At 41.7% G+C, this 12,191-nt stretch overlaps 1 pseudogene; it reads right to left on the bottom strand.

The window, feature by feature from the left end:
- Positions 1–1,455: 1,455 nt before the first annotated feature.
- The window catches only part of LOC120545104, a 21,057-nt pseudogene continuing 10,321 nt past the window's right edge, over positions 1,456–12,191 (bottom strand).

Genomic DNA, 12,191 nt, shown 5'->3' on the forward strand with positions numbered 1-12,191 from the left:
ATTGACATATATAAACTGGACCACCAGACCCGTGTCTCTGGTCTGAGACCAGTGAAGGATGTCAGAAGTCTCTTTCCGGTGCTGGCTGAGCGTTACTGAGCAGCCTCCAACTGAGCTTGAAGGAGCGTAGATGTGGCGTGAGCAACCTGTCTGAAAGTGTGAAGTCTTCTGGTAGCTGTGCCGAGAGAAATCTCAATCATTCCCAATCTTACAGAGAGGCGAAGCGGTAGGTATATGTAAGGAGATAACATAGGCACAGGCTAATTACTGATCACTAACATGCTAGTTAACATTAGTCATTACTGATCACTAACATGATAGTTAATATCAGTAATTACTGATCACTAACATGCTAGTTAACATTAGTCATTACTGATCACTAACATGCTAGTTAACATTAGTAATTACTGATCACTAACATGCTAGTTAACATTAGTAATTACTGATCACTAACATGCTAGTTAACATTAGTCATTACTGATCACTAACATGCTAGTTAACATTAGTAATTACTGTTCGCTAACATGCTAGTTAACATTAGTAATTACTGATCACTAACATGCTAGTTAACATTAGTAATTACTGATCACTAACATGCTAGTTAACATTAGTCATTACTGATCACTAACATGCTAGTTAACATTAGTAATTACTGATCACTAACATGCTAGTTAACATTAGTAATTACTGATCACTAACATGCTAGTTAACATTAGTAATTACTGATCACTAACATGCTAGTTAACATTAGTCATTACTGATCACTAACATGCTAGTTAACATTAGTAATTACTGATCACTAACATGCTAGTTAACATTAGTCATTACTGATCACTAACATGCTAGTTAACATTAGTAATTACTGATCACTAACATGCTAGTTAACATTAGTCATTACTGATCACTAACATGCTAGTTAACATTAGTAATTACTGATCACTAACATGCTAGTTAACATTAGTCATTAAACCTAAACAGATAATGGAAGTCCAAACTGCCTGTGAGCTTCTCCTGTACTATACGGTAATTCCTCTACTGTGTGACAGTAAGTCTCGTGGTTATGACCCAATCGTTAGCCTATTGTTATAAAGCGTCTGCTCTGGGCCATAACGTGAGCTACAAGGTAATGGAGCGCTTTTATACATTGTCGTGTTTCTTTAGAAATAAACAACGGACAAATAGAGTCTTTAAACTCTTCAGATGTAAAGTTATTCTCTGTCAAAGTGACGTAAAAAAAATGGCGGTCAGAGATGCTAACAGGAGGTGATACCTTTGTAGCAACAAAATGCGCAACATCGGAGGTTCGCGTTGTAGGCGAGAAGCTTACCCTTGCTCTTTAGTGAACTAATAAATTCCTCCATCCTTGGTTTTCCTGACCACTTCCCGCCGCTTCTGCAGTCTCAACACAACAATGAAACTAAAGCCCCCTTGTGGACTCCATAAACAAATGTCTGCTTACAACTTGAGACACATCACGTGTGGGAATACTATAACATCATAACGTCCCATGTTATAAATCATAAACATTACAGTTGTTAAAGCGCACCGGTGCCGTATAGTACCGGGTCCGGACCCCTTTCAAAATGGCGATTTTAGGTCGGCGACTAGTTTGCCAGGTATGTAGCTGCTACTCTACGGCCGGCTCGCCAAGCAAACAAGTGGCGGCGTGCGTTATTGTTGTGTTTCCAGTCTAGCTAGATCTGGTGTGGTGTTGTAGTTTTTCTAACATTACTAGTGTTTGCAACAGCATGTGAAAAACTACAAAGTTTGCTTCGGCCAAAAGAACGTTAATCTCACGATAAAAAAAATGGCCGTTAAAATGGGTTTGGGTTAACACCGTTAATAACTCATTTAACTGACAGCACTAATATTAATGGGGTACTTTTGATGGAATAGTTTAAGTTTGATCTGAGTAACTCTGGGTGGATATTTGGGGTTTATTTAACAGCTTTGGGATAGTTGTTGGAGTAGTTTACTAAATATTGATTGTATGATAAATATTGATTGAGTGATGAAGAACAGCATGTTACGGTCTGGTTAGTTTCACCACTCAGTTAACTGCTGACGTTAGAGCATAACTGCTGTTGCTATGGTTATATTCAGTTTTTAAATACCTTGAGACCAGCCAATCACAAACCAGTGTTTCCTGTGACGACTGTAAAATGATCTGAAATGTCTGTCGGATTAAATAAATTAAAGTGTGATCAACATTTTGACTCGTATTTCTTTTAAAGAATGAAATCATCATTTCCAGGTTCCCTGCAGGTTCATTGAATTAAATTGTTTAAACTGTTGATTGGTGATGATTAAACACACAGATATCAGGTTATTATCAAGGTAGATTTATTACAGAGTCACTATAGTCATTATTATTTATGTATTAAGGCAACATGTACAGCTACAGACAGGGCGGACCCTGATTGGCCCTGAGAGGCCGTGGGTGGGCTGTGATTGGCCCTGAGAGCCCCTAGGGGGTGGGGCTTGTCCCTCACAGCTTGGCCTTGGCCATGCGGCTCATGAGTTTCTCCAGTTTGATGGCGCGTCATGTCTCCTTTGATCCTCAGCTTCCCGACATGAACGCCATCGTCGGCTTCAGCTGACCTGAAACCACGGAAACACACACAGCTGTTACCATGGAAACACACAGCTGTTACCGTGGAAACACACAGCTGTTACCGTGGAAACACACAGCTGTTACCGTGGAAACGACTCCGCCACACACACACGGCGCGAGCCTCGCCGAGGTTACTAGTGCAAGCATCGTATACCAATACCAAAACCACATTGTTAAAATACACTGTACCCCATTTTATGTCTATTTTATGTGAGCTTTATGTCTTTCTGTCTGCGTGACCTGTGCATAGCGTGTGTGTCTTGTAGCGTGTGTGTGTGTGTGTGTGTGTGTGTGTGTGTGTGTGTGTGTGTGTGTGTGTGTGTGTGTGTGTGTGTGTGTGTGTGTGTGTGTGTGTGTGTGTGTGTGTCTCTCACCTCGCGAACATCTTGCTGAAGTCGTTGGAGTCCATCGTCATGACGGACGTCTGCTTTGGGGGACCGGCTGGCCCGCCGCAGCCAGAACCGCTCTTCAGGTCCAGAAACCAAACGCCCCATGTTCTCCTAAAACACAAACACAGTGACATCATTATGGGATGGATCCCTACAGAGATAGACCTTTTAGTTAAAACAGTGTTTCTCAACGGTGATTACCGCCCAGAAGCGTTCAGAAGATGATGGGGCGGTTGGAAGCAATAATATTTTTGGAAAGGGGTTGAGGTGCCCTTGGGGGCGTTTTTGAAAGCTAGTTTAAACCAAAGATTCACAATAACAATACATGTTTACACTTAAACTACTAAAGAATAAGTAGTCTGCAACATTAAAAGCTGCCAGTTTACAGCACTGCGACTGGACCAGACGTTATCCTAACTTCTCTGTGCTTCTGTCAGCTTTGTTTAGCTCCGTGCTGCCTTCATGGAAACGGGACGTCAGAGCATCGTCTTAAATGAGCTCTGTAGCTACTACGTGAAGCTGCGTTCAGATAAAGAAAAAAGCAATCGCTGCGACGTCCTGTTGTATTCTTTAACCCCAATGTAGCACACCACAGTAACAGTTTTTCGTCAGATGGTTTACAAACACGTTTCCTACTGTACCTGAATGCAGCGTCATTTCCGGAGAAAGAGAGAAAGAGAAAGAAACGAGCGAGATAGACTGTGCTTTGTTGTTGTTTGGCAAACAGTCAGCTGTTCCATAAACTCCCGGCCAGTTCAGGGCTTATATTTGGTGTTTTAAAACTTTCTTATGGAAGCCATAGAGGAAGTGATGTCACTGTTTACTGTGCACCTCTCACTAACTTTCAAAGGTTGTAAACTTATTTCCATTCGGCAGTAGGTGTCGCGTTCTTCAAGTCGTTTGTCATCACCAAAATACGTGTGTGTGTTGTGTGTGTGTGTGTGTGTTTGTTTTTGTGTGTGTGTGTTTTTGTTGTTGTGTGTGTGTGTGTATCCTTCTGCTTTTACCCTTTGATAAGTGCCAGCTTGTTTTCCGTTGGCACAATTCGATTTTAGATTTGAATGAAAAATAGATTTGAATGTTAAATTGCTAGCTGTTTCTGATTGGCTACTGTTAGTGTTTGTAGTAATAATAATAACAATAATAATAATAAGCATAATACATTTTATTTAAAGCTAATTTCACGACACCCAAGGTCACTTCAAATGATAGTCATCTTCTAAAGGTGCTGAGGTTCACACCATGCAGCAGGCCTTTTGATAATACCTAATTATAGTTTGAATGTTACATATCTAGTCGTTCTGATTGGCTGCTGTTATTTAATTTGAATGTCAAATGGTTGCATTTGACATTTAAAAAACCTGTAAATATATATAATTTCTATTCATGTGTTGATTGTCATTCAATGATTTGATTTTTTATTATTTTTGATAACAATAGTAACAACAATAACAGGCCTATATTAGGGCATAATCATTAATATTCGGGCATTTAGCCTACATAATATTTGATGGGGGCGTTAGGGACCTGGATAATGGATAGGGGCTGGCACAAAAAGGTTGAGAACCACTGAGTTAAAGAGTAAGACCCTTTTAGTTTAACATGAAACAGCCCGCAAATCACCATCACCAAACTCCACCAGACTCCATGTAAATAATCAGGACTTTTAGCGTGTATAGAGCCAGCATATCTCCACCAGACTCCATGTAAATAATCAGGACTTTTAAGCGTGTATAGAGCCAGCATATCTCCACCAGACTCCATGTAAATAATCAGGACTTTTTAGCGTGTATAGAGCCAGCATATCTCCACCAGACTCCATGTAAATAATCAGGACTTTTAGTGTGTATAGAGCCAGCATATCTCCACCAGACTCCATGTAAATAATCAGGACTTTTAAGCTGTATAGAGCCAGCATATCTCCACCAGACTCCATGTAAATAATCAGGACTTTTAGTGTGTATAGAGCCAGCATATCTCCACCAGACTCCATGTAAATAATCAGGACTTTTAGCGTGTATAGAGCTAGCATATCTCCACCAGACTCCATGTAAATAATCAGGACTTTTAGTGTGTATAGAGCCAGCTTATCTCCACCAGACTCCATGTAAATAATCAGGACTTTTAGCGTGTATAGAGCCAGCATATCTCCACCAGACTCCATGTAAATAATCAGGACTTTTAAGCGTGTATAGAGCCAGCATATTTCCACCAGACTCCATGTAAATAATCAGGACTTTTAGCGTGTATAGAGCCAGCATATCTCCACCAGACTCCATGTAAATAATCAGGACTTTTAAGCGTGTATAGAGCCAGCATATCTCCACCAGACTCCATGTAAATAATCAGGACTTTTAAGCGTGTATAGAGCCAGCATATCTCCACCAGACTCCATGTAAATAATCAGGACTTTTAGCGTGTATAGAGCCAGCATATCGCCACCAGACTCCATGTAAATAATCAGGACTTTTAGCGTGTATAGAGCCAGCATATCTCCACCAGACTCCATGTAAATAATCAGGACTTTTAAGCGTGTATAGAGCCAGCATATCTCCACATGTAAATGGGTGAATTAAGGGTTTATTTCAACCAAACCAGAGTGGTGATTGTTGGAACAGTGGAAAGATGAACCAAGACGGCTTTTGGTAGTTTTATTGAGCTTCTGTCCACTTTGAATGAAGTGTGTTTTACGATGATAAAAGTAGTGATTATTTACATGGAGTCTGGTGGGTCCAGGTAGAAAATAATCTCCTTATATGGGCGTAAGCTCCTTCCTGTCAGACTGTTACCTGATAGGTCGAACTGATAAACTCCCTGCGTGACCTTAACCACGTCTTCGTTGAGGACTCCTCTGATGGCATCAAACGTGCTTTCTATTGGTCCACTGGAGGAGGGCGTGGCCGATGAGGAGGGCGGTTTGAAGGCGGGCGTTGCCCCTAGCAACAAGGAGACAAACAGCTGATTTCAGTAACTATAGGAACAGAAACTGTGTGTGTGTGTATATGTATATATATATAAACCGGCTGTAAGGCTCCGACTGAAGGTCGAAACTATTCATCATAAAGTTATAGTATAGTAAAAGTATAGTGTGCAGTATGTGTATTAGTATGTGTAGTATTATGTGTATAGTATAGTGTAGTATAGTGTGTAGTATTTACCGTGCTGCTCCATCTTCTCCACCAGAGTCTCTGGAGCTTCGTCCAGGAAGAAGTCCGGCAGCAGAGGGTGACCTGTCGACCAATCAGAGAGCACCATGAGTATGACATCACACGAAAGTGTGTGTGAATGCTAAAAGCTAAGCTAAAGAGTCCTAAAGCTAGGGCCAGGTATCACCAAGGTCTCAGGATCAGTCAGGTTACAGTTTCAGATACAACAACATACAACTTTAACAATAAAGTCTCCTTATGTCTCTTTGTAGCTTAGCTTCTTTAAAGCTAACGTACTAGCTCTTACTATTTGTCTGGAGGTTGAACATTCACAGTTGAAAGCACTTCATTTGAAGTCACTGTGGATAAAAGCCTCAGCTACACGTCATGTGATGTAATGTTTACGTTAAGAACTGAGTCCCAAAACATTGAGACAGTAACTCGTAACAGAGTATTATTACAGTGTGGTATTAGTACTTTTACTGCAGTAATGTGACTACTTCTCCCTGTAGCGTTAGCTGTGTTAGCGTTAGCTGTGTTAAGCGTTAGCTGTGTTAGCGTGCGTCACCTGGCTGGAGGTCTCGGACCCCGGTCACACACACACACACACACACACACACACACACACACACACACACACACACACACACACAGAGACAGACACACACACACACACACACACACACACACACACACAGAGAGAGAGACAGACACACACACACACACACACACACACACACACACACACACACACACACACACAGACAGAGAGACACACACACACACACACACACACACACACACACACACACACACACAAGACAGAGAGACACACACACACACACACACACACACACACACACACACACACACACACACACACAGAGAGTCACAGCGTTACATTCTCACTGCAGGACTTTAACTTCGTAACAGAGTATTATTACAGTGTGGTATTAGTACTTTTACTGCAGTAATGTGACTACTTCTCCTGTGGCGTTAGCTGTGTTAGCGTTAGCTGTGTTAGCGTCACCTGGCTGGAGGTCACACACACACACACACACACACACACACACACACACACACACACACACACACACACACACACACACACACACACACACACACACACACACACACACACGTTACATTCTCACTGCAGGACTTTAACTCCTAACAGAGTATTATTACAGTGTGGTATTACTACTTTTACTGCAGTAATCAGACTACTTCTCCCTGTAGTGTTAGCGTTAGCTGAGTTAGCGTTAGCTTTAGCTGCATTAGCCTCACCTGGCTGGACGGCGTACTGCTGGAAGTCCTGGACCCCGGTCTCCTTGAGGACGTCCTCGTCCACCAGGAAGTGACCCGTGTAGTCTTTGGGCCGCACAGCGCGGTGGCGCGTGACGCCGCCATGATGTCAGCCGTGCGACGCAGCTGCGCCCTCGCCACCCAGCATCTCCATCCGCTGCTGTCTGGATGCGGCTCGGCAACCACACACAGGTCAGAGCAGGGCTAGCACCACACAGAGCCTGGTAGCATGCTAGTTTACTATGAGAGTCTATGAGGAGTGTGTTAGCATGCTAGTTTACTATGAGAGTCTATGAGGAATCTGTTAGCATGCTAGTTTACTATGAGAGTCTATGAGGAATCTGTTAGCATGCTAGTTTACTATGAGAGTCTATAAGGAGTGTGTTAGCATGCTAGTTTACTATGAGAGTCTATGAGGAATCTGTTAGCATGCTAGTTTACTATGAGAGTCTATAAGGAGTGTGTTAGCATGCTAGTTTACTATGAGAGTCTATGAGGAATCTGTTAGCATGCTAGTTTACTATGAGAGTCTATGAGGAGTCTGTTAGCATGCTGGTTTACTATGAGAGTCTATAAGGAGTGTGTTAGCATGCTAGTTTACTATGAGAGTCTATGAGGAATCTGTTAGCATGCTGGTTTACTATGAGAGTCTATGAGGAATCTGTTAGCATGCTAGTTTACTATGAGTGTATATGAGGAGCCTGTTAGCATGCTAGTTTACTATGAGAGTCTATGAGGAGCCTGTTAGCATGCTAGTTTACTATGAGAGTGTATGAGGAGTCTGTTAGCATGCTGGTTTACTATGAGAGTCTATAACAGTGGTTCTCAACCTTTTTGTGCCAGCCCCCTATCCATTATCCAGGTCCCTAAGCCCCCATCAAATATTATGTAGGCTAAATGCCCGAATATTAATGATTATGCCCTAATATAGGCCTGTTATTGTTGTTATCAAAAATAATAAAAAAATCAAATCATTGAATGACAATCAACACATGAATAGAAATTATATATATTTACAGGTTTTTTAAATGTCAAATGCAACCATTTGACATTCAAATTAAATAACAGCAGCCAATCAGAACGACTAGATATGTAACATTCAAACTATAATTAGGTATTATCAAAGGCCTGCTGCATGGTGTGAACCTCAGCACCTTTAGAAGATGACTATCATTTGAAGTGACCGTGGGTGTCATGAAATTAGCTTTAAATAAAATGTATTATGCTTATTATTATTATTGTTATTATTATTACTACAAACACTAACAGTAGCCAATCAGAAACAGCTAGCAATTTAACATTCAAATCTATTTTTCATTCAAATCTAAAATCGAATTGTGCCAACGGAAAACAAGCTGGCACTTATCAAAGGGTAAAAGCAGAAGGATCACACACACACACACACACACACACACACACACACACACACACACACACACACACACACACACACACACACACACACACACACACACACAATTATTTTGTGGTGATGAAAAACGACTTGAGAAGAACGACACCTACTGCCGAATGGAAATAAGTTTACAACCTTTGAAAGTTAGTGAGAAGCGTTTTTAATACTTAGAAGAGTCTAGCTATGTTTGCTATCGCCTGTCTTGCGGTAAATAGCAGAAAAAACGTTTGGAGAACGCGCACCCCACATCGGCTGTGTTTTGTGGAGGTGTGAGAGTCCCGTACAGTAAACAGTGACATCACTTCCTCTATAGCTTCCATAAGAAAGTTTTAAAACACCAAATATAAGCCCTCAACTGGCCGGGAGTTTATGGAACAGCTGACTGTTTGCCAAACAACAACAAAGCACAGTCTATCTCGCCTTGCGTCTCTTTTCTTTCTCTCTTTCTCCGTGAAATGAAGCTGCATTCAGGTACAGTAGGAAACGTTGTGTAAACCATCTGACGTAAAAACTGTTACTGTGGTGTGCTACATTGGGGGTTACAGAATACAACAGGACGCCGTAAGCGCATTGCTTTTTTCTTTATCTGAACGCAGCTTCACGTAGTAGCTACAGAGCTCATTTAAGACGATGCTCTGACGTCCCGTTTCCATGAAGGCAGCACGGAGCTGCACCAAACAAAGCTGACAGAAGCACAGAGAAGTTAGGATACCCGTCTGGTCCAGTCGCAGTGCTGTAAACTGGCAGCTTTTAATGTTGCAGACTACTTATTCTTTAGTAGTTTAAGTGTAAACATGTATTGTTATTGTGAATCTTTGGTTTAAACTAGCTTTCAAAAAACGCCCCCAAAGAGCACCTCAACCCCCTTTCCAAAATATTGCTTCCAACGCCCCCATCATCTTCTGAACGCGTCTGTACTGCACTCGCTTGAGAAACACTGGTCTATAAGGAGTGTGTTAGCATGCTAGTTTACTAAGAGAGTCTATGAGGAATCTGTTAGCATGCTGGTTTACTGGAGAGTCTATGAGGAATCTGTTAGCATGCTAGTTTACTATGAGAGTGTATGAGGAGTCTGTTAGCATGCTGGTTTACTATGAGAGTCTATAAGGAGTGTGTTAGCATGCTAGTTTACTATGAGAGTCTATGAGGAATCTGTTAGCATGCTGGTTTACTATGAGAGTCTATGAGGAATCTGTTAGCATGCTAGTTTACTATGAGAGTCTATGAGGAGCCTGTTAGCATGCTAGTTTACTATGAGAGTCTATGAGGAGCCTGTTAGCATGCTGGTTTACTATGAGAGTCTATAAGGAGTGTGTTAGCATGCTAGTTTACTATGAGAGTCTATGAGGAATCTGTTAGCATGCTGGTTTACTATGAGAGTGTATGAGGAGTCTGTTAGCATGCTAGTTTACTATGAGAGTCTATGAGGAGCCTGTTAGCATGCTAGTTTACTATGAGAGTGTATGAGGAGTCTGTTAGCATGCTAGTTTACTATGAGAGTCTATGAGGAATCTGTTAGCATGCTAGTTTACTATGAGAGTCTATGAGGAATCTGTTAGCATGCTAGTTTACTATGAGAGTCTATGAGGAATCTGTTAGCATGCTGGTTTACTATGAGAGTCTATGAGGAATCTGTTAGCATGCTAGTTTACTATGAGAGTCTATGAGGAATCTGTTAGCATGCTGGTTTACTATGAGAGTCTATGAGGAATCTGTTAGCATGCTGGTTTACTATGAGAGTCTATAAGGAGTGTGTTAGCATGCTAGTTTACTATGAGAGTCTATGAGGAGTCTGTTAGCATGCTGGTTTACTATGAGAGTCTATGAGGAATCTGTTAGCATGCTGGTTTACTATGAGAGTCTATAAGAAGTGTGTTAGCATGCTAGTTTACTATGAGAGTCTATGAGGAGTCTGTTAGCATGCTAGTTTACTGTGAGAGTGTATTAGGAGTGTGTTAGCATGACAGTTAACTTTACGTACTTTACTATAAGAGTGTATGATGAAATAATATAAAAAAATAAAAAATAAAAAGAGAATAAAAATATTAAAAAAAAAAAAAAAAAAATGTTAAAAAAAATAAATAAAAAAAAAAGATAAGAGGGGGGTTTAAAAAAAATTATTTAAAAAGAAAAGAAAAAAGAGGGGTGTTAAAAAGTAATTTTTATAAGAGTGTATGAGAGTGTGTTAGCATGCTAGTTTACTATAAGAGTGTATGATGAGCCTGTTAGCATGCTAGTTCACTATGAGAGTGCATGAGGAGTGTGTTAGCATGCTAGTTTACTATGAGAGTGTATGAGCAGTGTGCTGTTAGCATGCTAGTTTACTATGAGAGTGTATGAGCAGTGTGCTGTTAGCATGCTAGTTTACTATGAGAGTGTATGAGGAGTGTGTTAGCATGCTAGTTTACTATGAGAGTCTATGAGGAGTGTGTTAGCATGCTAGTTTCCTATGAGAGTCTATGAGGAGTGTGTTAGCATGCTAGCAGTTAGCCACTGACCTGTTTTGGGCCAGAGGGCGTTGACAGCGATCTGACCTCTGAACTCTTCGGCCATCCCCAGGACACACATGGACATGCCGTACTTGGCCATCGTGTACGCTGGAAACAGAACGACAAACAAAGACGCGTTACTGCTGCCCAGGTGCATGCTGGGCCGCTGGTTCCTGTGTGTTGCCGTGGTTACCGGTGTGGTTCTTGAACCAGACGGGGTTGAGGTTGAGGGGGGGCGACAGGTTCAGGATGTGAGGTCTGGAACTCTTCAGCAGGTGGGGGATGACCAGCTTAGACCTGAAACATTAGCACGCTAGTTATGCCCAGCTCGTTAGCACGGCTTGTTCTCTGCCGCTTCGTTAACACACTCGTAGCTTGGCTCGTTAGCAGGCGTCGTTAGCACGCTTACGCCCTGGATTAGCAGGCGCTGGTTAGCAGGCTCGTTAACTTTAGAATAATAAACAGTTTATTAGTGTGTCTGTGTGTGTGTGTGTCTGTGTGTGTGTGTCTCTCTGTGTGTGTGTGTGTGTGTGTGTGTGTGTGTGTGTGTGTATCTCTGTCTCTGTGTGTGTGTGTGTCTGTGTGTGCGTGTGTGTGTCTCTGTGTATGTTTGTGTGTGTATGTGTGTGTGTGTGTGTGTGTGTGTGTATCTCTGTCTCTGTGTGTGTGTGTCTCTGTGTGGCGTGTGTGTCTCTGTGTATGTTTGTGTGTCTCTCTGTGTGTGTCTCTGTGTGTGTGTGTGTCTGTCTCTGTATCTCTGTGTGTGTATCTCTGTGTGTGTGTCTCTCTGTCTCTGTGTGTGCTCTCTCTGTGTGTATCTCTGTGTGTATCTCT

This window comes from Perca fluviatilis, chromosome 17 (assembly GCF_010015445.1).
Source record: "Perca fluviatilis chromosome 17, GENO_Pfluv_1.0, whole genome shotgun sequence".
NCBI lineage: Eukaryota > Metazoa > Chordata > Actinopteri > Perciformes > Percidae > Perca > Perca fluviatilis.